The 24,437-nt window shown below is 47.4% G+C and overlaps 5 non-coding genes across 5 annotated transcripts; all 5 read right to left on the bottom strand.

The window, feature by feature from the left end:
• Positions 1-11,671: 11,671 nt before the first annotated feature.
• trnak-cuu (transfer RNA lysine (anticodon CUU)) lies at positions 11,672-11,744 on the bottom strand. The gene has a single exon. It is a non-coding gene; the product is annotated as a tRNA-Lys (tRNA).
• A 2,125-nt stretch (positions 11,745-13,869) lies between these two features.
• On the bottom strand, positions 13,870-13,942 carry trnak-cuu (transfer RNA lysine (anticodon CUU)). Its single transcript has one exon. It is a non-coding gene; the product is annotated as a tRNA-Lys (tRNA).
• Positions 13,943-15,541: 1,599 nt separating this feature from the next.
• Positions 15,542-15,614, bottom strand: trnak-cuu (transfer RNA lysine (anticodon CUU)). Its single transcript has one exon. It is a non-coding gene; the product is annotated as a tRNA-Lys (tRNA).
• A 385-nt stretch (positions 15,615-15,999) lies between these two features.
• trnak-cuu (transfer RNA lysine (anticodon CUU)) lies at positions 16,000-16,072 on the bottom strand. Its single transcript has one exon. It is a non-coding gene; the product is annotated as a tRNA-Lys (tRNA).
• A 1,947-nt stretch (positions 16,073-18,019) lies between these two features.
• trnak-cuu (transfer RNA lysine (anticodon CUU)) lies at positions 18,020-18,092 on the bottom strand. Its single transcript has one exon. It is a non-coding gene; the product is annotated as a tRNA-Lys (tRNA).
• Between the last annotated feature and the right edge of the window lie 6,345 nt (positions 18,093-24,437).

Genomic DNA, 24,437 nt, shown 5'->3' with positions numbered 1-24,437 from the left:
TTCTCTCGGGCCTCTTCATCCAAACAAGATGAGCGTCTGACCGTTAATGCTACTGTAAACTACTAATAAGACACGTTAGCCCCTAGCTAACGGATCTGCCCCTTTAGCCGAGCGGTTAGTGATGTCGCCTTGTGGCGCAGTATACCCCGTATCGAATCCCGCACCGGGCAAGAAAATAACCGGTTACATTGGTGGCAGTGGTGGGACCCGGAAGTGTGCAGATCCTCAGAAGTCTCTTCGGAGCGCGGGAATAACAAAGCGCGAGGGCGCGCATCCGGGGAGGGTGACGACTGTAAACTACTAATAAGACACGTTAGCCCCTAGCTAACGGGTCTGACCCTTTAGCCGAGCGGTTAGCGATGTCGCCTTGTGGCGCAGTACACGTCGTTTCGAATCCCGCACCGGGCGAAAAAATAACCGGTTACACTACTGCTATAACGTTAGCGGTTTCCTGCTTGATGAAAATAATGGTGGACCCGAATCAGAAACAGATAGCATCCCTTATTATTTTCTGAGTAATGGCACTTTGTATGACCACATGACTCTTCTGGACCCTAAAAAGTTTAGTGAGCTAACATCCAGTGCAAGTGGCCTTTCACAGACAGCCCTTCAAGAACTAAGCAAATGTTTGATCAACTTTGATAGCAGAGCAATGGTGGCCAATTTAAAGAGTGAGGTAACGGGTCTGGCAGATGAGTGGCCTAGGTTAAAACAATAGGGAATATTTGAAGAATACACAAACAGGACTATGGAAGCTCGAGGACCTGAAGGAAATGGAGACGAGGTGGAGATGGTGAGCAAGAGCTGCTAATGTTGCAAGGACTGTCCAGTGTGTTGCTACTCTATTATTAGTCAGTACAACCTATTGACCAGTGCATACCACATCTGGGTATGCTTACAATTTCCTGCTTACCCTGTAAGTAACCCAGGTAGCTTGCGAGCGGAGCTTCTCTACTCTGAAATTCATCAAGAGTAGGCTCAGGAACACTCTATCTCAAGGCTTTTAGGGTTATGGCTACTGAGCGAGATGTTTTAATGGCCCTGGACAGTGACCTGCTTATAGATTACGTTGCTGAGAGAAGGGAGCTACTGCAGGAATTGCTAATTTAAGGAGGTAGGAAATAAGTTTATTTTTATTTTATGCTATGACTTGATTGCTCACCAGTCTTTTCACCACCACATTTCTTCCTGTATTATTTCTTTTACTGGTCAGGGATCCTTGTCACCTGGCTGCCAGTGCCATTGTGCCAAAATGTGCTCCTTCTAGCCAGCCTCCTCCTAAGAGCAACACGTCCCCCTTACTCTATTTTACATGTATTTTACTAAAGTTATTGTTATAAATATTGTTTAGTAATCTTGTTTACATAAAGTGTGGAGTGGTTTGTGTAGATGGCGGTGTATCACTGAGGGAGTTGGTGGGCTACTTTTAATTCCTAGTCCACCCCTGGTGGGAGGAAACCGGAGCACCCCGAGTAAATCCACGCAGACATGGGGAGAACATGCAAACTCCACACAGAAAATATCTGGGACGGTCTGCGGTTCAAACCTAGGACCTTCTTGCTATGAGGCATCAGCGCTAACCACTGGGCAGTGCAAAAAGCATTCTGCGCCCAAAATGGGGCTCAAACCCATGGCGCTGCAGTCTCGTGCTCTACCGACTGAGCAAGCCGAGCTACACCCATCAGAGTAACTGCCTATGAGTCAGTCTATCTACCTATATATATATATATGTGTGTGTGTGTGTGTGTGTATGCATGTATGTGTGTGTGTGTGTACATACACACAGGGTGTTGTGATGCATCTAGTGCAGCAGTGTGTAGTTGGAGGGAAGGTGCATGTGTTCTTCCAACCTGCTTGTGTCCCTCCTGCCCTTAGCTTGCTGCCGCTGGCTAGCCTTTGTGGTGAATAGGGAAGCATGCTAGCGTGTAAGCCTTCCCTTGCCAGTACATAGCCTCTCCTTCACCAAGACTCCTACCAGGCCTCCCCGTGGCCACACATGGTAACTGGGGTCTTGCGGCCCCAGGCTAACTTGGCAGGGGATCTCGGAGCAGCAGTGGGCCCCAGAGATATGGTGTGCAGGCTCACCCTGGTGGACATGCCCTGGCCCCTATCAACCACTGCCCCGCTGCCTTGTGGGTGAGTCTGGGAAGACATAAGGCTAAGGGAGCTTACCCCAACAGTAAAGCAAGCTGTGGCGGCACGCTTCGAGGCGGTTTCCGAAAAACTGGATTTCCAGCAGCCCCCTGCAGTTGTGTGGAGGTGCCGGTCGTCTAGGGATCCCCCTTGCCATCGGAACCATCTCCTCTACAATCAAGTCATGTGGCGTTGGGAGAAGCGCACCCCCCATGCCAGTTTAAAAACCATCTCTGCGCAGGTATCTTCTGCTATCTGAGTCCTCAAAGGACCCACAAATAGAAGAAGATGGTCATCATTGGGCACGATGGACAACCAGCAAGTGCAAGTGCAAGCAAGTGTATGCATGTATGTATGTATGTGTATATATACACTGCTCAAAAAAATAAAGGGAACACATAAGCAATGCAATGTAGCTCCAAGTCAATCACACTTTTGAGATATCAACCTGTCCAGTTAGGAAGCAACACTGATTTGTGAATCAATTTCATCTGTTGGTAAATTGTCTAATTTCCACCAGGTGGAAATTAGACAATTTGCAAGACAACCCCTATAAAAGGAATGGATTTGCAGGTGGTGGCCACAGACCATTTGCCTGTCCTCATCTTTTCTGGCCGATCTTTGGTTAGTTTTTCATTTTGCTAGTGCCCTCACCACTAGAGGTGGCATGAGGCGGTATCTGCAACCTACAGAAGTTGCTCAGGTAGTGCAGCTCATCCAGGATGGCACATCAATGCGTACTGTGGCAAGAAGATTTGATGTGTCTCCCAGCACAGTGTCCAGAGCATGGAGGAGGTACCAGGAGACAGGCCAGTACACCAGGAGATGTGGAGGGGGCTGCAGGAGGACAACAACCCCGCAGCAGGACCGCTATCTGGTCCTTTGTGCAAGGAGGAACAGGAGGAGCACTGCCAGAGCCCTACAAAACGACCTTCAACAGGCCACTAATGTGCAGGTTTCTGCTCAAACAGTGAGAAACAGAATGCATGAGGATGGTATGAGGGCCCGACGTCCACAATTGGGGCCTGTGCTCACAGCCCAACACCGTGCAGCCCGATTGACCTTTGCCAGAGAACATCTTGGTTGGCAGATTCGCCATTGGCGCCCTGTGCTCTTCACAGATGAGAGCAGGTTCACACTGAACACATGTGACAGACGTGAGAGAGTCTGGAGACGCTGTGGAGAACGTTGTGCTGCCTGCAACATCCTCCAGCATGACCGGTTTGGCGGTGGGTCAGTGATGGTCTGGGGAGGCATATCCTTGGAGGGCCGCACAGACCTCTACGTGCTAGCCAGAGGTACCATGACTGCCATTAGGTACCGGGATGAGATCCTCAGACCCATTGTCAGACCATATGCTGGTGCAGTGGGCCCTGGGTTCCTGCTCATGCATGACAATGCTCGTCCTCATGTGGCCAGAGTGTGTCAGCAGTTCCTGTATGTCGAGGGCATAGATGCTATGGACTGGCCTGCATGTTCCCCAGACCTGAATCCAATCGAGCACCTCTGGGACATCATGTCTCGTACCATCCGCCAACGCGATGTCGCACCACAGACTGTCCAGGAGCTGACCGATGCCCTGATCCAGGTCTGGGAGGAGATCCCTCAGGAGACCATCCATCGTCTCATCAGGAGCATGCCCAGACGTTGTAGGGAGTGCATACAGGCACGTGGAGGCCACACACACTACTGAGCCTCATTTTGAATCGTCTTGAAGAATTTCCACAGAAGTTGGATCAGCTTATGTTCTCATTTTCCACTTTGATTTTGAGTATGATTCTGAATCCAGACCTTAATGGGCTAATGATTTTGATTTCCATTGATCATTCTTAGGTTATTTTGCTCTAAACACATTCCTCTGTCTAATAAATAAAGATTTTCAGCTGAAATATTTCATTCATCGAGGTCTATATTGTGTTTTTAGGTGTTCCCTTTATTTTTTTGAGCAGTGTATAATGTGTGTATGTATGTATGTATCTATGTATATATATAAACTACCGTTCAAAAGTTTGGGATCACCCAAACAATTTTGTGTTTTCCATGAAAAGTCACACTTATTCACCACCATATGTTGTGAAATGAATAGAAAATAGAGTCAAGACATTGACAAGGTTAGAAATAATGATTTGTATTTGAAATAAGATTTTTTTTACATCAAACTTTGCTTTCGTCAAAGAATCCTCCATTTGCAGCAATTACAGCATTGCAGACCTTTGGCATTCTAGCTGTTAATTTGTTGAGGTAATCTGGAGAAATTGCACCCCACGCTTCCAGAAGCAGCTCCCACAAGTTGGATTGGTTGGATGGGTACTTCTTGCGTACCATACGGTCAAGCTGCTCCCACAACAGCTCAATGGGGTTCAGATCTGGTGACTGCGCTGGCCACTCCATTACCGATAGAATACCAGCTGCCTGCTTCTGCTCTAAATAGTTCTTGCACAATTTGGAGGTGTGTTTAGGGTCATTGTCCTGTTGTAGGATGAAATTGGCTCCAATCAAGCGCTGTCCACTGGGTATGGCATGGCGTTGCAAAATGGAGTGATAGCCTTCCTTATTCAGAATCCCTTTTACCCTGTACAAATCTCCCCCCTTACCAGCACCAAAGCAACCCCAGACCATCACATTACCTCCACCATGCTTAACAGATGGCGTCAGGCATTCTTCCAGCATCTTTTCATTTGTTCTGCGTCTCACAAACGTTCTTCTTTGTGATCCAAACACCTCAAACTTGGATTCATCCGTCCACAACACTTTTTTCCAGTCTTCCTCTGTCCAATGTCTGTGTTCTTTTGCCCATCTTAATCTTTTTCTTTTATTGGTCAGTCTCAGATATGGCTTTTTCTTTGCCACTCTGCCCTGAAGCCCAGAATCCCGCAGCCGCCTCTTCACTGTAGATGTTGACACTGGTGTTTTGCGGGTACTATTTAATGAAGATGCCAGTTGGGGACCTGTGAGGCGTCTGTTTCTCAAACTAGAGACTCTAATGTGCTTATCTTCTTGCTCAGTTGTGCAACGCGGCCTCCCACTTCTTTTTCTACTCTGGTTAGAGCCTGTTTGTGCTGTCCTCTGAAGGGAGTAGTACACACCGGTGTAGGAAATCTTCAATTTCTTAGCAATTTCTCGCATGGAATAGCCTTCATTTCTAAGAACAAGAATAGACTGTCGAGTTTCAGATGAAAGTTCTCTTTTTCTGGCCATTTTGAGCGTTTAATTGACCCCACAAATGTGATGCTCCAGAAACTCAATCTGCTCAAAGGAAGGTCAGTTTTGTAGCTTCTGTAACGAGCTAATCTGTTTTCAGATGTGTGAACATGATTGCACAAGGGTTTTCTAATCATCAATTAGCCTTCTGAGCCAATGAGCAAACACATTGTACCATTAGAACACTGGAGTGATAGTTGCTTGAAATGGGCCTCTATACACCTATGTAGATATTGCACCAAAAACCAGACATTTGCAGCTAGAATAGTCATTTACCACATTAGCAATGTATAGAGTGTATTTCTTTAAAGTTAAGACTAGTTTAAAGTTATCTTCATTGAAAAGTACAGTGCTTTTCCTTCAAAAATATAGACATTTCAATGTGATCCCAAACTTTTGAACGGTAGTGTATATGTGTGTGTGTATGTATGTATGTGTGTGTGTGTGTGTGCGTGTGTGTGTGTGTGTGTGTGTATATATATATATATATATATATACGTATATGTATCTAGAAAGAAACAAAGAAACAAAGAAAAAATAAAAGAGAAAGAAAGAAACAAAGAAACAAAGGAAGAAAGCCGACAGGAGTTCAAGGAGATGCAGCGTAAAGTGGTTAGACACTAAGGAAGGAGAAAAGGACTTGTAGCGATTGGCTAAATAGAGGGACCAGCTGGGAAGGATGTGCAGCAGGTTAAGGCGATTAAGGATAGAGATGGAAATGTGCTGGTAAGCGAGGAGAATGCGTTGAGCATGTGGAAGGAGTACTTTGAGGGGACCTGAAGGAAATGGAGACGAGGTGGAGATGGTGAGCAAGAGCTGCTAATGTTGCAAGGACTGTCCAGTGTGTTGCTACTCTATTCTTAGTCAGTACAACCTATTGACCAATGCATACCACATCTGGGTATGCTTACAATTTCCTGCTTACCCTGTACCCTGAGCTACTGCAGGAATTGCTAATTTAAGGAGGTAGGAAATAAGTTTATTTTTATTTTATGCTATGACTTGATTGCTCACCAGTCTTTTCACCACCACATTTCTTCCTGTATTATTTCTTTTACTGGTCAGGGATCCTTGTCACCTGGCTGCCAGTGCCATTGTGCCAAAATGTGCTCCTTCTAGCCAGCCTCCTCCTAAGAGCAACACGTCCCCCTTACTCTATTTTACATGTATTTTACTAAAGTTATTGTTATAAATATTGTTTAGTAATCTTGTTTACATAAAGTGTGGAGTGGTTTGTGTAGATGGCGGTGTATCACTGAGGGAGTTGGTGGGCTACTTTTAATTCCTAGTCCACCCCTGGTGGGAGGAAACCGGAGCACCCCGAGTAAATCCACGCAGACATGGGGAGAACATGCAAACTCCACACAGAAAATATCTGGGACGGTCTGCAGTTCAAACCTAGGACCTTCTTGCTATGAGGCATCAGCGCTAACCACTGGGCAGTGCAAAAAGCATTCTGCGCCCAAAATGGGGCTCAAACCCATGGCGCTGCAGTCTCGTGCTCTACCGACTGAGTAAGCCGAGCTACACCCATCAGAGTAACTGCCTATGAGTCAGTCTATCTACCTATATATATATATATATATATATATATATATATATATATATGTGTGTGTGTGTGTGTGTGTGTGTGTGTGTGTGTATGCATGTATGTGTGTGTGTGTGTACATACACACAGGGTGTTGTGATGCGTCTAGTGCAGCAGTGTGTAGTTGGAGGGAAGGTGCATGTGTTCTTCCAACCTGCTTGTGTCCCTCCTGCCCTTAGCTTGCTGCCGCTGGCTAGCCTTTGTGGTGAATAGGGAAGCATGCTAGCGTGTAAGCCTTCCCTTGCCAGTACATAGCCTCTCCTTCACCAAGACTCCTACCAGGCCTCCCCGTGGCCACACATGGTAACTGGGGTCTTGCGGCCCCAGGCTAACTTGGCAGGGGATCTCGGAGCAGCAGTGGGCCCCAGAGATATGGTGTGCAGGCCCACCCTGGTGGACATGCCCTGGCACCTATCAACCACTGCCCCGCTGCCTTGTGGGTGAGTCTGGGAAGACATAAGGCTAAGGGAGCTTACCCCAACAGTAAAGCAAGCTGTGGCGGCACGCTTCGAGGCGGTTTCCGAAAAACTGGATTTCCAGCAGCCCCCTGCAGTTGTGTGGAGGTGCCGGTCGTCTAGGGATCCCCCTTGCCATCGGAACCATCTCCTCTACAATCAAGTCATGTGGCGTTGGGAGAAGCGCACCCCCCATGCCAGTTTAAAAACCATCTCTGCGCAGGTATCTTCTGCTATCTGAGTCCTCAAAGGACCCACAAATAGAAGAAGATGGTCATCATTGGGCACGATGGACAACCAGCAAGTGCAAGTGCAAGCAAGTGTATGCATGTATGTATGTATGTGTATATATACACTGCTCAAAAAAATAAAGGGAACACATAAGCAATGCAATGTAGCTCCAAGTCAATCACACTTTTGAGATATCAACCTGTCCAGTTAGGAAGCAACACTGATTTGTGAATCAATTTCACCTGTTGGTAAATTGTCTAATTTCCACCTGGTGGAAATTAGACAATTTGCAAGACAACCCCTATAAAAGGAATGGATTTGCAGGTGGTGGCCACAGACCATTTGCCTGTCCTCATCTTTTCTGGCCGATCTTTGGTTAGTTTTTCATTTTGCTAGTGCCCTCACCACTAGAGGTGGCATGAGGCGGTATCTGCAACCTACAGAAGTTGCTCAGGTAGTGCAGCTCATCCAGGATGGCACATCAATGCGTACTGTGGCAAGAAGATTTGATGTGTCTCCCAGCACAGTGTCCAGAGCATGGAGGAGGTACCAGGAGACAGGCCAGTACACCAGGAGATGTGGAGGGGGCTGCAGGAGGACAACAACCCCGCAGCAGGACCGCTATCTGGTCCTTTGTGCAAGGAGGAACAGGAGGAGCACTGCCAGAGCCCTACAAAACGACCTTCAACAGGCCACTAATGTGCAGGTTTCTGCTCAAACAGTGAGAAACAGAATGCATGAGGATGGTATGAGGGCCCGACGTCCACAATTGGGGCCTGTGCTCACAGCCCAACACCGTGCAGCCCGATTGACCTTTGCCAGAGAACATCTTGGTTGGCAGATTCGCCATTGGCGCCCTGTGCTCTTCACAGATGAGAGCAGGTTCACACTGAACACATGTGATAGACGTGAGAGAGTCTGGAGACGCTGTGGAGAACGTTCTGCTGCCTGCAACATCCTCCAGCATGACCGGTTTGGCGGTGGGTCAGTGATGGTCTGGGGAGGCATATCCTTGGAGGGCCGCACAGACCTCTACGTGCTAGCCAGAGGTACCATGACTGCCATTAGGTACCGGGATGAGATCCTCAGACCCATTGTCAGACCATATGCTGGTGCAGTGGGCCCTGGGTTCCTGCTCATGCATGACAATGCTCGTCCTCATGTGTCCAGAGTGTGTCAGCAGTTCCTGTATGTCGAGGGCATAGATGCTATGGACTGGCCTGCACGTTCCCCAGACCTGAATCCAATCGAGCAGCTCTGGGACATCATGTCTCGTACCATCCGCCAACGCGATGTCGCACCACAGACTGTCCAGGAGTTGACCGATGCCCTGATCCAGGTCTGGGAGGAGATCCCTCAGGAGACCATCCATCGTCTCATCAGGAGCATGCCCAGACGTTGTAGGGAGTGCATACAGGCACGTGGAGGACACACACACTACTGAGCCTCATTTTGAATCGTCTTGAAGAATTTCCACAGAAGTTGGATCAGCTTATGTTCTCATTTTCCACTTTGATTTTGAGTATGATTCTGAATCCAGACCTTAATGGGCTAATGATTTTGATTTCCATTGATCATTCTTAGGTTATTTTGCTCTAAACACATTCCTCTGTCTAATAAATAAAGATTTTCAGCTGAAATATTTCATTCATCGAGGTCTATATTGTGTTTTTAGGTGTTCCCTTTATTTTTTTGAGCAGTGTATAATGTGTGTATGTATGTATGTATCTATGTATATATATATGTGTGTGTGTATGTATGTATGTATGTATGTGTGTGTGTGTGTGTGTGTGTGTGCGTGTGTGTGTGTATATATATATATATATATATATATATATATATATACGTATATGTATCTAGAAAGAAACAAAGAAACAAAGAAAAAATAAAAGAGAAAGAAAGAAACAAAGAAACAAAGGAAGAAAGCCGACAGGAGTTCAAGGAGATGCAGCGTAAAGTGAATAGAGCGGTGGCAAAGGAAAAGGCATATAGTGAGTTGTATGAGAGGTTAGACACTAAGGAAGGAGAAAAGGACTTGTAGCGATTGGCTAAATAGAGGGACCAGCTGGGAAGGATGTGCAGCAGGTTAAGGCGATTAAGGATAGAGATGGAAATGTGCTGGTAAGCGAGGAGAATGCGTTGAGCATGTGGAAGGAGTACTTTGAGGGGCTGATGAATGAAGAAATTGAGAGAGAGAGAGAGAGAGAGAGAGAGAGAGAGAGAGAGAGAGAGAGAGAGAGAGAGAGAGAGAGAGAGAGAGAAGGTTGGATGATGTGGGGATAGTGAAGCAGGAAGTGCAGTGGATTAGCAAGGAGGAAGTGAGGGCAGCTATGAAGAGGATGAAGATTGGAAAGGCAGTTGGTCCTGATAACATACCTGTGGAGGCATGGAGATGTTTAGGAGAGATGGCAGTGGAGTTTTTAACTAGATTGTTTAACACAAGCTTGGAAAGTGAGAGGATGCCTGAGGAGTGGAGAAGAAGCATACTGGTACCGATTTTCAAGAACAAAGGCGATGTGCAAAACTGTAGCAACTACAGAGGTATAAAGTTGATCAAACACAGCATGAAGATATGGGAAAGAGTAATAGAAGCTAGGTTAAGAGGACAGGTGACGAATAGTGAGCAGCAGTATGGTTTCATGCCAAGAAAGAGCACCACAGATGCGATGGTTGCTTTGAGAATGTTGATTGAGAAGTATAGAGAAGACCAGAAAGAGTTGTATTGTGTCTTTGTGAATTTAGAGAAAGCTTATGACAGAGTGCCGAGAGAGGAGGTGTGGTATTGTATGAGGAGGTCAGGAGTTGCACAGAAGTATGTAGGCGTGGTGCAGAATATGTATGAGGGAAGTGTGACAATGGTGAGGTGTGTGGTTGGAATGACAGATGGGTTCAAGGTGGAGGTGGGATTACATCAAGGATCGGCTCTGAGCCGTTACTTGTTTGCAATGGTGATGGACAGGTTGACGGACGAGATCAGGCAGGAGTCTTCATGGACGGTGATGTTTGCGGGTGAAATTGTGATCTGTAGCAACTGTAGGGTGCAGGTTGAGGAGGACCTGGAAAGGTGGCGGTATGCAATGGAGAGAAGAGGAATGAAAGTCAGTAGGAGCAAGACTGAATAGCTATGCGTTAATAAGAGGGAGGACATTGGAATGGTGAGGATGCAGTGATAGAGGTGAAGAAGGCGTATGAGTTGGGGTCAACTTTCCAAAGTAATTGGGAGTGCAGAAGCGAGGTGAAGAAGAGAGTGCAGGCAGGGTGGAATGGGTGGAGAAGAGTGTCAGGACTGATTTGCGACAGAAGGGTACCAGCAAGAGTTAAAGGGAAGGTTTACAAGAGGGTTGTGAGACCAGCTATGTTATATGGTTTGGAGACCGTGACACTGCCGAAAAGACAGGAGGCGGAGCTGGAGGTGACAGAGTTGAAGATGCTAAGATTTGTATTGGGAGTAAAGAAGAAGGACAGCATTAGGAACAATTATATTAGCGGGACCGCTCAGGTTGGACGGTTTGGAGACAAAGCAAGAGAGGCAAGGTTGAAGTGGCTTGGACATGTGTGGAGGAGAGATGCTGGGTATATTGGGAGAAGGATGCTGAACATGGAGCTGCTAGGGAAGAGGAAAAGAGGAAGGTCAAAGAGGAGGTTTATGGATGTGGTGAGGGAGGACATGCAAGTGGCTGGTGTGACAGAGGAAGATGCAGAGGACAGGAAGAGATGGAACCGAAAGTAGTAGTAGCAGAGAGTTGAACAATTACAATGAAATGTATCTTGTGCATGTAACATAGTATCTTATTTGTATACGAACAGTGGGCCGTTGCAGCACCCGGGGATCAACTCCAGTTCTTATTTCCGTTGTCTTGGTCAGGGGCACAGACAGGAGTCTTAACCCTAACATGCATGTCGGTGGGAGGAAAACGGAGCACCTGGAGGAAACTGACGTAGGCACAGGGCGAACATGCAAACTCCACACAGAAAGGAACTCGGATGGTCTGGCGTTCGAACCCAGGAACTTGTTGCTGTGAGGCAACAGTGCTAACCACTGCGCCGTGCAAAAAGCATGCCGCGCCCAACGTGGGGCTCGAACCCACGACCCTGAGATTAAGAGTCTCATGCTCTACCGACTGAGCTAGCCGGGCTACAGCTATCAAACTATCTATCTATGAATCGGTCTAGCCATCAGTCTGTCTATCTAGCTAGCTAGCTAGATAACTAGAAACAAAGGCACTCTATTTTGTCTTGTACAATTGTACGGTTACAATGAGATTTGTCTTCTGCATGGGACAACATGCTATTTCATAGGAGCAGTGGGCAGCTGCAGCACCCAGGGACCATATCATGTTCTTAGTTCCGTTGCCTTGGTCAGGGGCACAGACAGCAGGTCTTTTTTATGGTGGGGGGCAATGGTAGACGGGCCATATGGAGCACAGGGAGTTGTCCCGGTGGGCCGCTGGACAATTGGGGTCGATGCAACACAAAATATAAATAACCCCAGCCCCCGCTTAAATAAAAATAACCAAGTTGCTGTGCCTGACTGGCGCAGGCGAGTGGGCTGCCGGCCCACTGAGGTTGGGTATTAAATCTGTCAGCCTCTCCTAGCCAGTTACTTTTGGTCCGGTCCATTCTAACGTTTCCTGGGTCCCACCCTTTCCCTTGTCTGTTAAGAGTTGACATTTGGATAAACAGTGGAGTGGAGGAAGATGGACAAACAAAAATAGAAAAAACATGTGGTGCTGAAAAGCGGACAAAGAGGTTGAAGTCCCTTGAGGTTGATGCAGCCAAATATTTTTGAATAACAAATCATTCATTTGGCGCCACTTCCCGTCATTCATCTCGGCCTAGGGAGCTTGAAGGCACTGGCAACAGAGAGCAGCCCATGAAGCCCAACGATGCCAGTTTAACTGTTAGTCAATGTTTTGCAGCTAAAGATGTAAGACAGAAGACAGTATGGATAAGATAAGCAAAGCTTTGGGTTTGGCTAGCTGGCTTTTTAGCTATTGGGTGACTTTTGTTGAAAGAAGCGCTTGCCATTGTCACTTTTCATGAACTGACCAATCACAGCCTGAATCGGAAGGGACATAAAAAAATAATAAATACAGATAAAGCTAATGATAGCATCCATCGGCAATTTCTGAGTAATGGCACTTTGCATGACGACCTGGCTCTTCTGGACCCTAAAAAGTTTAGTGAGCTAACATCCAGTGCCCGTGGCCTTCCACAGACAGCCCTTCGAGAGGTAAGCAAATGCTTGATCAAATTTGATTGCAGAGCAACGGCGGCCAATTTACAGTGTGAGCTCATGAATCTGGCAGATCAGTGGACTAGGTTAAAACATAGGGATTTGAAGAATACACAACCAGGACTATGGAGGCGCGTGGACCTGAAGGAAATGAAGACGAGGTGGAGATGGTGAGCAAGAGCTGCTAATGTTGCAAGGACTGTCCAGTGTGTTGCTACTCTATTCTTAGTCAGTACAACCTATTGACCAATGCATACCACATCTGAGTATGCTTACAATTTCCTACTTACCCTGTAAGTAACCCAGGTAGCTTGCGAGTGGAGCTTCTCTACTCTGAAATTAATCAAGAGTAGGCTCAGGAGCGCTCTATCTCAAAAACACCTGGAGGCCTTTATGCTCATGGCTACTGAGCGAGACGTGTTAATGGCCCTGGACAGTGACCTGGTTGGCGTTGCTGAGAGAAGTGACCTGCTGCATAGATTTCTAATTTAAGGAGGTAGGAAGTGTGTTTGTTTTTATTTTATTCTATGACTTACGTACTCACCAGTCTTTTCACCACCACATTTCTTCCTGTATTATTGTTCTTACTGGTCAGATGGTTCCAGAGATCCTTGCCACCTTGCTACCAGTGCCATTGTGCCAAAATGTGCTCCTTTTAACCAGCCTCCTCCTAAGAGCAACACGTTCCCCTTGTTCTGTTTTACATCTATTTTACTAAAGTTATTGTTATAAATATTGTTTAGTAATCTCGTTTACATATAGTGTGGAGTAGTTTGTGTAGGTCTTGGTGTATCACTGGGGGAGCTGGTTGGCCGGTCTGAGTCAAAAAGTCCAGGGATATTTTTTCCTTCCCAGTCCACCTCTGGTGGGAGGAAACCGGAACACCCGGAGTAAACCCACGCAGACATGAGGACAACATGCAAACTCCACACATAAAGTGCCTGGGACGGTCTGGGGTTCGAACCCAAGACCTTCTTGCTGAGTGGCAACAGTGCTAACCACCAGGCCTTGTAAAAAGCGTTCTGCGCCCAACGTGGGGCTCGAACCCACGACCCTGAGATTAAGAGTCTCATGCTCTACCGACTGAGCTAGCCAGGCTATATCTGACTATCTAACTAGCTAGCTAGCTAGAAAGAAAGAAAGAAAGAAAGAGAGAGAAGAAAGAAAGAAAGAAAGAAAGAAAGAAAGAAAGAAAGAAAGAAAGAAAGAAAGAAAGAAAGAAAGAAAGAAAGAAAGAAAGAAAGAAAGAAAGAAAGAAAGAAAGAAGTTCAAGGAGATGCAGCATAAAGCAAAGAGGGAAGCGACAAAGGAAATGGCGTATGGTGAGTTGTATGAGAGGTTAGACACTAAGGAAAGCGAAAAGGACTTGTACCGATTGGGTAGACATAGGGACCGAGCTGGGAACGATGTGCAGCAAGTTAGGGAGATCAAGGATAGAGATAGAAATGTGCTAGTAAGCGAAAAGTGTGTGCTGAGAAGGTGGCAAGAGTATTTTGAGGGACTGATGAATGAAGAAAATAAGAGAAAGAGAGAAGGTTGGATGATGTGGGGATAGTGGATCAGGAAGTGCAGTGGATTAGCAAGGAGGAAGTGAGGGCAGCTATGAAGAGGATGAAGAGTCAGATCCGACTATGGCCGGACTCCATTAAGCAGCAATAATTGGCAAAACTGTCTTCGGGAGGGGGCAGAATTGGCTTGTGTTCGTCATATGAATGTGTGTGTGTGGGGGAATCAGTGGTTCGGCCTGAATTCGCGGAGTGAGGAGGCGTCTCTTTCAAGACTGTCGGCCGGAGAGATGCTGTTGGCGAAAACAAGTAGTACGAAGGTGGGTGTTTAAACTAAAATAGGGCTCGATTGGCCACTAAATTGGGAGAAAAAGGGGAAAAAAATCAGAAAAATGTTTTTTTCAAAAAGAAGGGTAACAGCAAGACTTAGAGGTAAGGTTTACAAGATGGTTGTGAGACCAGCTATGTCATATGGTTTGGAGATTGTGGCACTGACGAAAAGACAGGAGGCGGAGCTGGAGGTGGAAGAGTTGAAGATGTTAAGATTTGCATTGGGAGTAACGAAGAAGGACAGGATTAGGAACAATTATATTAGCGGGACCGCTCAGGTTGGACGGTTTGGAGACAAAGCAGGAGAGGCAAGACTGAGGTGGCTTGGACATGTGTGGAGGAGAGATGCTGGGTATATTGGGAGAAGGATGCTGAATATGGAGCTGCCAGGGAAGAGGAAAAGAGGAAGGCCAAAGAGGAGGTTTATGGATGTGGTGAGGGAGGACATAAAGGTGCGTGTGACAGAGGCAGATGCAGAGGACAGGAAGAAATGGAAACGAGTGATCCTCTGTGGCGACCCCTAATGGGAGCAGCCGAAAGTAGTAGTAGAGAGTTGTACGGTTACAATGAAATTTGTCTTGTGCATGTAACCCATCCTATGAGCAATGGGCAGTTGCAGCACCCGGGGCCTAACTTCAGTTCTTATTTACGTTGCCTTGGTCAGGGGCACAGACAGGAGTATTAACCCTAACATGCATGTCAGTGGGAGGACACCGGAGCACCAGGAGGAAACTGATGTAGACACAGGAAGAACGTGCAAACCCCACACAGAAAGGACCTGGGATGGCCTGGGGTTCGAACACAGGACGTTTTTGCTGTGAGGCAGAGGTGCTAACCACTGGGCTGTGCAAAATGAGTTCTGCGCCCAACGTGGGGCTCGAACCCACGACCCTGAGATTAAGAGTCTCATGCTCTACCGACTGAGCTAGCCGGGCTACATTTGACTAGCTAGCTAGCTATCTAGAAAAAAAGACACTTTATTTTGATCTTGTAGAGCTGTACGTTTACAATGGAATTTGTCTTTTCAATGTAACCCATTCTATTACATAGGAGCAGTGGACAGTTGCAGAACCCGGGGACGAACTCCAGTTCTTATTTCCATTGCCTTGGTCAGGGGCACAGAAAGGAGTTTTAACCCTAACATGCATGTCTTTTGGATGGTGGGAGGAAACCGGAGCACCCGGAAGAAACCCACGCTGACACGGGGAGAATATGCAAACTCCACACAGAAAGGGCCTGGGATGGCCTGGGGTTGGAACGCAAGACCTTCTTGATGTGAGGCAACAGTGCTAAACACTGGGCCGTGCAAAAAGCTTTCTGCGCCCAACGTGAGGGTCGAACCCACGACCCTGAAATTAAGAGTCTCATGCTCTACCGACTGAGCTAGCCGGGCCATAGTTAACAAGCTATCTATGTATCGATTGGTCTAACCATCTCTCTATAACGAAAGCCAATTTATTTTGTCATTGTACAGTTGTACGGTTACAATGAAATTTGTCTTCTGCATGGAACAGTAGCGGGGGGGGGGGCAGCCCCAGGCCCCAGGCCCCATAATGCTCAGAGGCCCACTGATGCTGTCAATAATTTTAAAAAATTAAAATTCCCCCAAACCCCGTGGATTTACTGGACACTGCCGACACACATATGGACGTTTAACGAGAGGGTGAAGGTGAACAGAACCAAAGGAGTGAGGAGAGCTCCAGCCCAGCAGCAGCCCATCTAGTGCCGCTAGGCTGTGACACTCCTGACGCACAACGACCAACTCAACTCGTTAGCATTCTGCCGCCTGGAGACTATCCGACCGACCCACATCTTTTAAAAAAATCAGCCACTCAACCCTGATGTAATCCGGGCCGTTATTCAACATGGTTCTTGTCAGCCTGGACTGAAAAGACGGATTTGACCAGTTTCCTTACGACCAGGAGCAGCGACGATTCAACCCGTACTGCTACAATCGTCAGGTAGGAAATTCTTCTATCCAGCGAGCATGGCTAGTTTACTCACCTACTGCCCACCGCGTGTTTTGCTGCTGTTCTTCTAGATTTGGGAATAAATCCAGTGACTGTGCGGGGAGAGTTTGGGGTGACCCAACTCTGGGCTTGTCGTCATATAGAAAAGGAATAGAGAAAATTGATAAACATGAAAAATCAAAAGCCCACCGTGAAGCAGAACGAACATATTGTAGCAATTTCGGGGGGGGGGGCAGCCGCGGGCACCTCCACAGCCGGGACGCGAACCCGTGTTTTCCACGCCCTAAGCGACAACGTTAACCAGTCGACTAAAGGGTCCCACCTCTCAGTCACGGCCCAGCGTGTCTACTCATCCATGCACGTTACAATATTTAATGGTCAAGTATCGTATCACTAAGACAACGCGGTGATTGCAGAACTATTAAAAGCAGAAGGAGAACAGGTGGAGAAGAATAGGAGAATCCTCCACAGGTTAGCTGATGTTGTGGGAGTGCAGGAATGAGGAGACGGAGAGATCGAGTCGAGTCAACTCCGTTTACTCGCCACACAAAACGACACCGACACAGCGCAATCTCTCGTGGCAACCAGCTAACCGCGAGGCTGCTGCAAACATGGCTCCACCCCGGAAACTCTAAGCAGTGCCTACGTCAGCACGCTGAACGTTCGCTTTAAAGGAGCAGCAGCCCCTGGTGAATATACCCTCAATTGTGTATCACCACAATGTGACGCTGTTTCTGGTCCGACAGGGTCTTGCTTTTAGTGGCCTCCGAGAGTACGCGGGTTTGGGAGCCCAGCATGCGAACGAAGGAAACTTTATAGAGCTCCTGAAATTATTGGCACAGTACGATTCGATTTTGGAAAATCACCTGAAATCACCCGCTGACATACATCTGCAACCACTCACAAAACAGACTTATGGAGGCACTCGCCAGTGAGACCCTCAGTGCTATTATACAAGAGGGCAAGACAGCTAAGTTCTCTTCGGTTATTGTCGACTCGACCATTGATGTAGCAAGAATAGACCCGTTCTCTTTGCCACTGCGGTATGTCACAGAAAAGGGCGACACAGTAGAGCGCTTTGTGAAATTTTATGAATTGCCTGACAGCAGCGCTGAAGCATTTTATAACATTTTGATTGGCGCACTCAATGATCTTGGGCTTAATTTTAGTTTTTTTTTTTTTTTGAGAGGCCAGGAGTATAATGGTGCACGAAATATGTCTGGGCACATTTCGGGGCTGCAAGCCAGAGTTAAAGAAAACTACAAAACTGGGATGGTCTGGGGTTCGAACCCAGGACATTCTTGCTATGAGGCAACAGTGCTAACCACCGGGCCATGCAAAAAAACAAAGCAAAACAAAAAAACAGTCTGCGCCCAACGTGGGGCTCGAACCCACGACCCTGAGATTAAGAGTCTCATGCTCTACCGACTGAGCTAGCCGGGCTATATCTATCAGTGTCTCCTGTCCTTTCTTGTCCTGTCCCATCCTGTCTTTAAAACAAGGGATTCAGTCAGCCACATATTATCTCAATCCATTACTGCCTCTTGTTTGAGCCTGTTGGTTAGGAATCACTCACTACCCAATACAAGAGAGTGACAGTGAATCTCTTGCCTAAAACCCTTTCATACATAAATTGCCCACGCCGCAATCCCCTACTGTTGACAATGGCCATCCTAGAGGGTGATTTAGATTGAAAAGCAGCGGCCAAAACAGAAACAGAGAGCTCTTTCTTCCAGTTTTCAGCAGCCACAACAGTGGAAGAGCACGTTTTCCTGATATTGTGTCTCTCTGTGTGTCTATACTGCATCTTCTGTTCTCAACTGTGGTGCTAGTTGAATTAGAGTGAAGGTTCCTGGTTTTTAAGGTGATTTTTTTCCATTATTGAAAACAGACGCTATTCTGGAAGCCATTTAATATTGCAGCGAATTCAGGGGGCAGTCCGGGAACCACCACAGCCGGGACGCGAACCCGTGTCTCCCAATCCACAAGCGACAACGTTAACCAGTCGACTAAAGGGTCCGACGCGTTATTCAAGGACCAACGTGTCTACTTATCCATGCACGTTACAATATTGCGTGTTGCACAGCTAAGGAGAAAATAAGAACATCACTGAACCCGAAACGGTTGCACGGTCCGTTAGGATTGCTATGAACAATCTGCCAATAGAACCAAATAGAATCTCAACATTCAACTGAAAATTTAGACAACACAGGTAGAAGTAAAAGAGTGTCGGCTCTTTTTAGAGGTTTTGTGTTCAGGGTTGAACTGAAGGCCGAGCGTCGTTTCATAGTCATCAGGTATCATCACATCAGTCGCATCCGAGGAATGTGACTCGGTACATTGCTCTACATAGATATCAAACACTAATAACAAGGGAGAAAAGTAAGAACATGAATAGAAAATGACAGAGCAGGGATGTGCTATAAGTAATCTATGAGGAGACGACTTCCTGTGAGGCGTGCAGTTTTACACACAGTAGGAAATAAGATTGCACAAATCCTGTTATTAAATTGCACAGATCCTGTCGCATAGATTATTGCACAAGTTAGCAATTGCCCTTGGTGCAGGAGCGTAAAGAGGATGAAAGTGAATATGTCCTTGAATTAAATAGCGGATGTGAACAAGATAGGAGACAGCAGTAAACAGTTCAGCACAGATTCTATCAATAAAATAGTCCGGATCTTGGAGCTAAATTGCACAGATCCCGTTGCATATATCATTGCACGACTTGGTTATTGCGCCTTGATAGGTGGGGAAAATGCACGTAGGGTGAAACTGAACATAGCATTGAACAGTGGCTGTAAACAAGATAAAACACACAGTATATGAATACTGCAGGATACCGGCAGCAGAGATACGTAGTTCCCTACAGGAAAAGAGAGGAACTGTCAAATAACGTTTCCACTTTATTTTTTTTTAGGAAGTTCTGCGTTGCTCGCTGCAGCGGGACAAGGCCATGACATGATGAGCCGACACGGAGGACGGCGTTGGGATGGATCTCACATCTGCAGGAGCCGGCAGAAGAGTGTGAGGGTGATATGGTCACACACAGGCCAAAGGCAACTTAACGGAGAGCCACAACAAAACAACTGGTTTCCATCATCATGTCATCATGTGACAAAGGGAAAAAGGACCGGGGGGGGGAGGTAGGAGGGAATATCATTAAAAAAAGGGAAAGGCAAAGGGCAGAAAGAAGGGGAAAGAGACTCTGCTGCTGAATACACCTCATCTCCCCTTCAGCTGGAGAGAGCGAGAGAGAGAGAGAGAGAGAGAGAGAGAATCAGTCTGTGCCAATTTCTCCTCAGCTCCAGATAGAGGAGGCAGCGCTAGGGAGGTGATATTTCAGGAATCTTAAGAGAGCCACCAATGTGACACAGAGAGGAGGAAGGAGGGGGGGGGAGGAAGAACAGGAAGATATTTTGACGAAGATGCAACTCATTTAAAAAAAAGAAAAGAAAGAAAGGCAGACTGACAACGAGTTACCGGAGCAGGAATCGTGTGAGATGTAATCAACCCTCCTATGAGGTAAGAAAACTGAAATATGCAGACAGGATGCAGGATTTTGCAGCAGAAACACAGATGTGCACTTTAAACACATGCACTCATACATGCACGCACACGCACGCACGCACGCGCACAGAGTCTCAGAGCTGTATTGGCTGCCAGAGGAAGATAGCAGGTGTCCATTCTGTAAACGGAGAAGCACAGTAGTCTATACTGGCTGAAGGGAAATAAATCAAACAAGTTTGTGTGTGTGTGTGTGCGTGCGTGTGTGTGTGTGTACATGCTGAAATGGTGGCAGCTGCAGTGTAATGCGTCTCTGTTTTAATTAGGATCAGCGTCCAGCAGCTCTCTCTCTCTCTCTCTCTCTCTCTCTCTCTCTCTCTCTCTCTCTCTCTCTCTCTGTGTGTCATGCCATCCCTCTCTCTCCTGGTTTCTATGTTCTCCTCACGCCACATCATCCTGTTGCAGTGTGTTGTGGTTGCCTCACGCGAACAAACCTATGCAGTCGACTGCCTCGAAAATATGACAGCAACCCCCCCCCCCCATCCGTCTGAGAAGCCCCCCCCTCTCTCTTTCAGTCTCTCTCTCGCTCTCCTTTCTGTCCTGCTTTCAGCCAACACATGGACTGTCAAATGGAAAGAGCAGATGAGGAGCTTGTTTTGTCAGACTAGTGAACTACAGGGGTTCAGGAGTTTGGTTTGTCGAGGTGCCATCGGTGTATGATGTCGTCAGCCTGCTTATTTCTCGCCTCCTCACAGTGGGGGGGGGGGGTGTTCTCAAACTTTTCCACGCCAGGATCCCCTGACGGGAGTGTGTTGAACGAGGGACTGCCATATTCAATGAGCAATAGGGGGAAAGGGTCGTTGTCTCATTTCACCGCTCTTGCAAATGTTAGTCGTTCCTCCATTTGCAGAATGACCTCTGGTTTCACAGTGTAGCGACCAAAAGGCACCGAGGTGTCCGAATCAGTAGCAGCAAAGAAACGCTTCGCTACTTCATGCTGGCACCACTTTCCAATAAGGCTTTATAAAAGGTCCATAACTGGTTAATAACTCCTTTAGGAGTTGCTAATAACGAGGCGTCCGGGTAGCGTAGCGGTCTATTCCGTTGTCGACCAACACGGGGGTCGCTGGTTCGAATCAAGTGTTACATCCGGCTTGGTGGGGCGTCCCTACAGAAACAACTGGCGGTGTCTGCGGGTGGGACGCCGGATGTGGGTATGTGTCCTGGTCGCTGCACTAGCGCCTCCTCTGGTCGGTCGGGGCGTCTGTTCGGAGGGATGGGGAAACTGGGGGGAATAGCGTGATCCTCCCACGCGCTACGTCCCCCTGGCGAAACTCCTCGCTGTCAGGTGAAAAGAAGCGGCGACTGGCACCTCCACATCTATGGGAGGAGGCATGTGGTGGTCTGCAGCCCTCTACGGATCGGCAGAGGGGGTGGAGCAGCAACTGGAAGAGTGGGGTAATTGGCCGGAGAAAATGGGGAAGGGGGGATCGCTAATAACTCAGAATCAGTTTCATGTTTATTGGCCATGTAGGTTTGCACTACATGGATTGTGACTCCGGTTTCGTGGGTCTCTCGGTGTACTTAACAACACTACAACACAACAATATTCAGATATATACACAAGGGCTGACATATATACAGGCGAAATAAGAGGTGATAAGGCGTAGTGGTGCAGAGAATATATCAGAGATGCTGAAATAGATGCTAGCAGGTTACTTCCATACATACCTGAGGTAGATGGACATGACAGAGCGTACCAGTATACGTACAGTACAGTGTAGTTTAAACTGCTGATAAGACACGTTAGCCCCTAGCTAACAGGTCCGACCCTTTAGCCGAGCGGTTAGTGATGTCGCCTTGTGGCGCAGTACACCTCGTATCGAATCCCGCACCGGGCAAAAAAATAACCGGTTACATTGGTGGCAGCGGTGGGATCCGGAAGTGTGCAGATCCTCAGAGGTCTCCTCGGAGTGCGGGAATAACAAAGCGCGAGGGCGCGCTTCCGGGGAGGCTGACGACTGTAAACTACTAATAAGACACGTTATTCCTTAGCTAACGGGTCTGACCCTTTAGCCGAGTGGTTAGTGATGTCGCCTTGTGGTGCAGTACACCCCGTATCGAATCCCGCACCGGGCAAAAAAAATAACCGGTTACAATAGTATTAATCAACTCGTTAATTAATGTGTTATGAATCAGTACTAAGACGTTATAAAGCACTGATAAAACTATTTTTCGGGTTGCATGTAGGCCATTCTTATTCTCAGAAACCCAGCGATTACGTGACGACAACGGAACCGCTAAAAAATCACCTTCTGCGTAAGCATTGTACGACACGTCCAAGTTGTGTTATTTGCACGCCGGTGGCTGAGAATGCGAATCCTCGCCGTTCACGTGGTTTCTCAAGGAAACTCTACGGAGACTCTTTCATATTTATAAAATGTGGGCTCCCATCCCGGCAGCCCAAAAAACAGTTCTCTCAACTCGTAATTGTGATAGGTGAAAGTAATATGACCAGTAGGTGTCACTGTTGTACTTGTACTGTCTATTACCATGACGCGAAGTGCGCATGTCTGTTAGTTGTTGCGGTAGACGGAAGTGGAGTGTGCCGGGTAAAAACATGCCTCACAGCAGTAAAAGTTACACGTGTTAAAAAGAGCTCACGGAGTCGGCTCGTTCTATTCGGAAAGTATTCTTTATGTGGAGAAGACGCTTCTACGGACATTACATGGCGTCGAAGTAGTCTGCATATCAGTGCAACGTGAAGCCGTGCCGAAGTTTAACCCGCCCAGCGAGTTCAAGTTTGACTGCCCCGCAGAATGGCCGGGGTGGAGACAAAAGAGTTTCGCGCTTCAGGCTCGCTGCGAAGCTGCATAAGGACGACGGGGAGATACAAGTGAGTTCGCTGATTTATTCCATGGGAAGCGAGGCTGAAGAGATATTCAGTTCCTTCGGCTTAACAGCGGAGGCACAGAAGGATTATGACGTCGTTATGAAACAGTCTGACGACTACTTCGTTCGTCGCCGTAACGTCATACATGAAAGAGCATGTTTTTACCAACGGAGCCGGCAGCCAGGGGAAACGGCGGAGATGTACATCCGGGCATTTGTACGAGCTGGCTGAACGCCGCGAGTTCAGGGATAAGAGAGACGAGCACTTCAGAGATCGCCTGGTGGTGGGCATAAAGGACAAAGAGCTCTCACGGCGGTTCCAACTCATGGAGGACTTAACGCTGACACAAGTCATTGAACAGGTGCGTCAGGCGGAGGAGATAACTAAACAGGTTAGTCTCCAATCCAACCAACCAGAGGCCCAACTGGCTAACGTTAATGTTGTTCGACGGTGGGAAGGCCATCAAAAGAAAAAGGGCGGGCAGCGTTATGGAAGCAGCAGCCCCGCAACCCACAAAGTGAAGGAATGTGGGAAGATGCGGCAAGCCTCAACACCCTGATGAGAGAAAGTGCCCTGCATTGAAAAGTAAGTGCCATAAACGTCATAAAAAGGGACATTGGGAGCGGGCATGCCACTCAAAAGCAGTAAGAAAAATTACAGAAGTCAAACAGCTATACTTCCTAGGAGTGGTGGGCAGTAAGAAAAGCCAAGATGACTGGACTAGTTTGACGATATGTGACATGCCAGTAACTTTCAAAATTGACACGGGAGCCGATGCTATAGTTATCAGCCAAGGGACTTTCAAAACGCTGAAAAAAAAAGATTGCAACTTCCTGACACATACGTCATAAGCCCAGAGGGAAACCTCAGCTGTGTATGACTGTTTCAGGCCACCACCAGCTACAAGGGGAAACAGTATTCCTTTGCTGTGTACGTCATAAGAGGAGAAAGCAACGCCCTACTAGGCCACCCTGAGGCTCTAGCGATGGGCCTAGTGAAGCGGGTGGAGGAAGTCAGCGGCCTTTTCGGAACAAGTGGACTGCTGAAGACAGAGCCGGTGAAAATAGCCATACAGGAAGACGCGCAGCCATATGCAGTACATACAGCCAAGCGAATACCTTTGCCTCTAGTGCCACTGGTTAAGAGAGAACTGCAGCGCATGGAAAATGAAGGCACAATTGAAAAGGTTACCCAGCCAACAGAATGGTGCGCTGCTATGGTGCTTGTGTTAAAAACCCAATAAGAGGGAGGTCCGCTGCTGTGCAGACCTCAGGAGGCTGAACCGGGCAGTGAAACGTTAAAAGTACGTACTGCCTACTATGGAGGAAATAATGCCACGGCTCGCCGGGTCAAAGTGGTTCACATCATTGGATGCAGCGAGCGGGTTC

Source organism: Lampris incognitus, chromosome 2 (genome assembly GCF_029633865.1).
Source record: "Lampris incognitus isolate fLamInc1 chromosome 2, fLamInc1.hap2, whole genome shotgun sequence".
In the NCBI taxonomy this organism is placed as follows: Eukaryota; Metazoa; Chordata; class Actinopteri; order Lampriformes; family Lampridae; genus Lampris; species Lampris incognitus.
The sequence above is the reverse complement of the archived record's forward strand: the minus strand, read 5'-3'. Positions and strand labels throughout refer to the sequence as shown.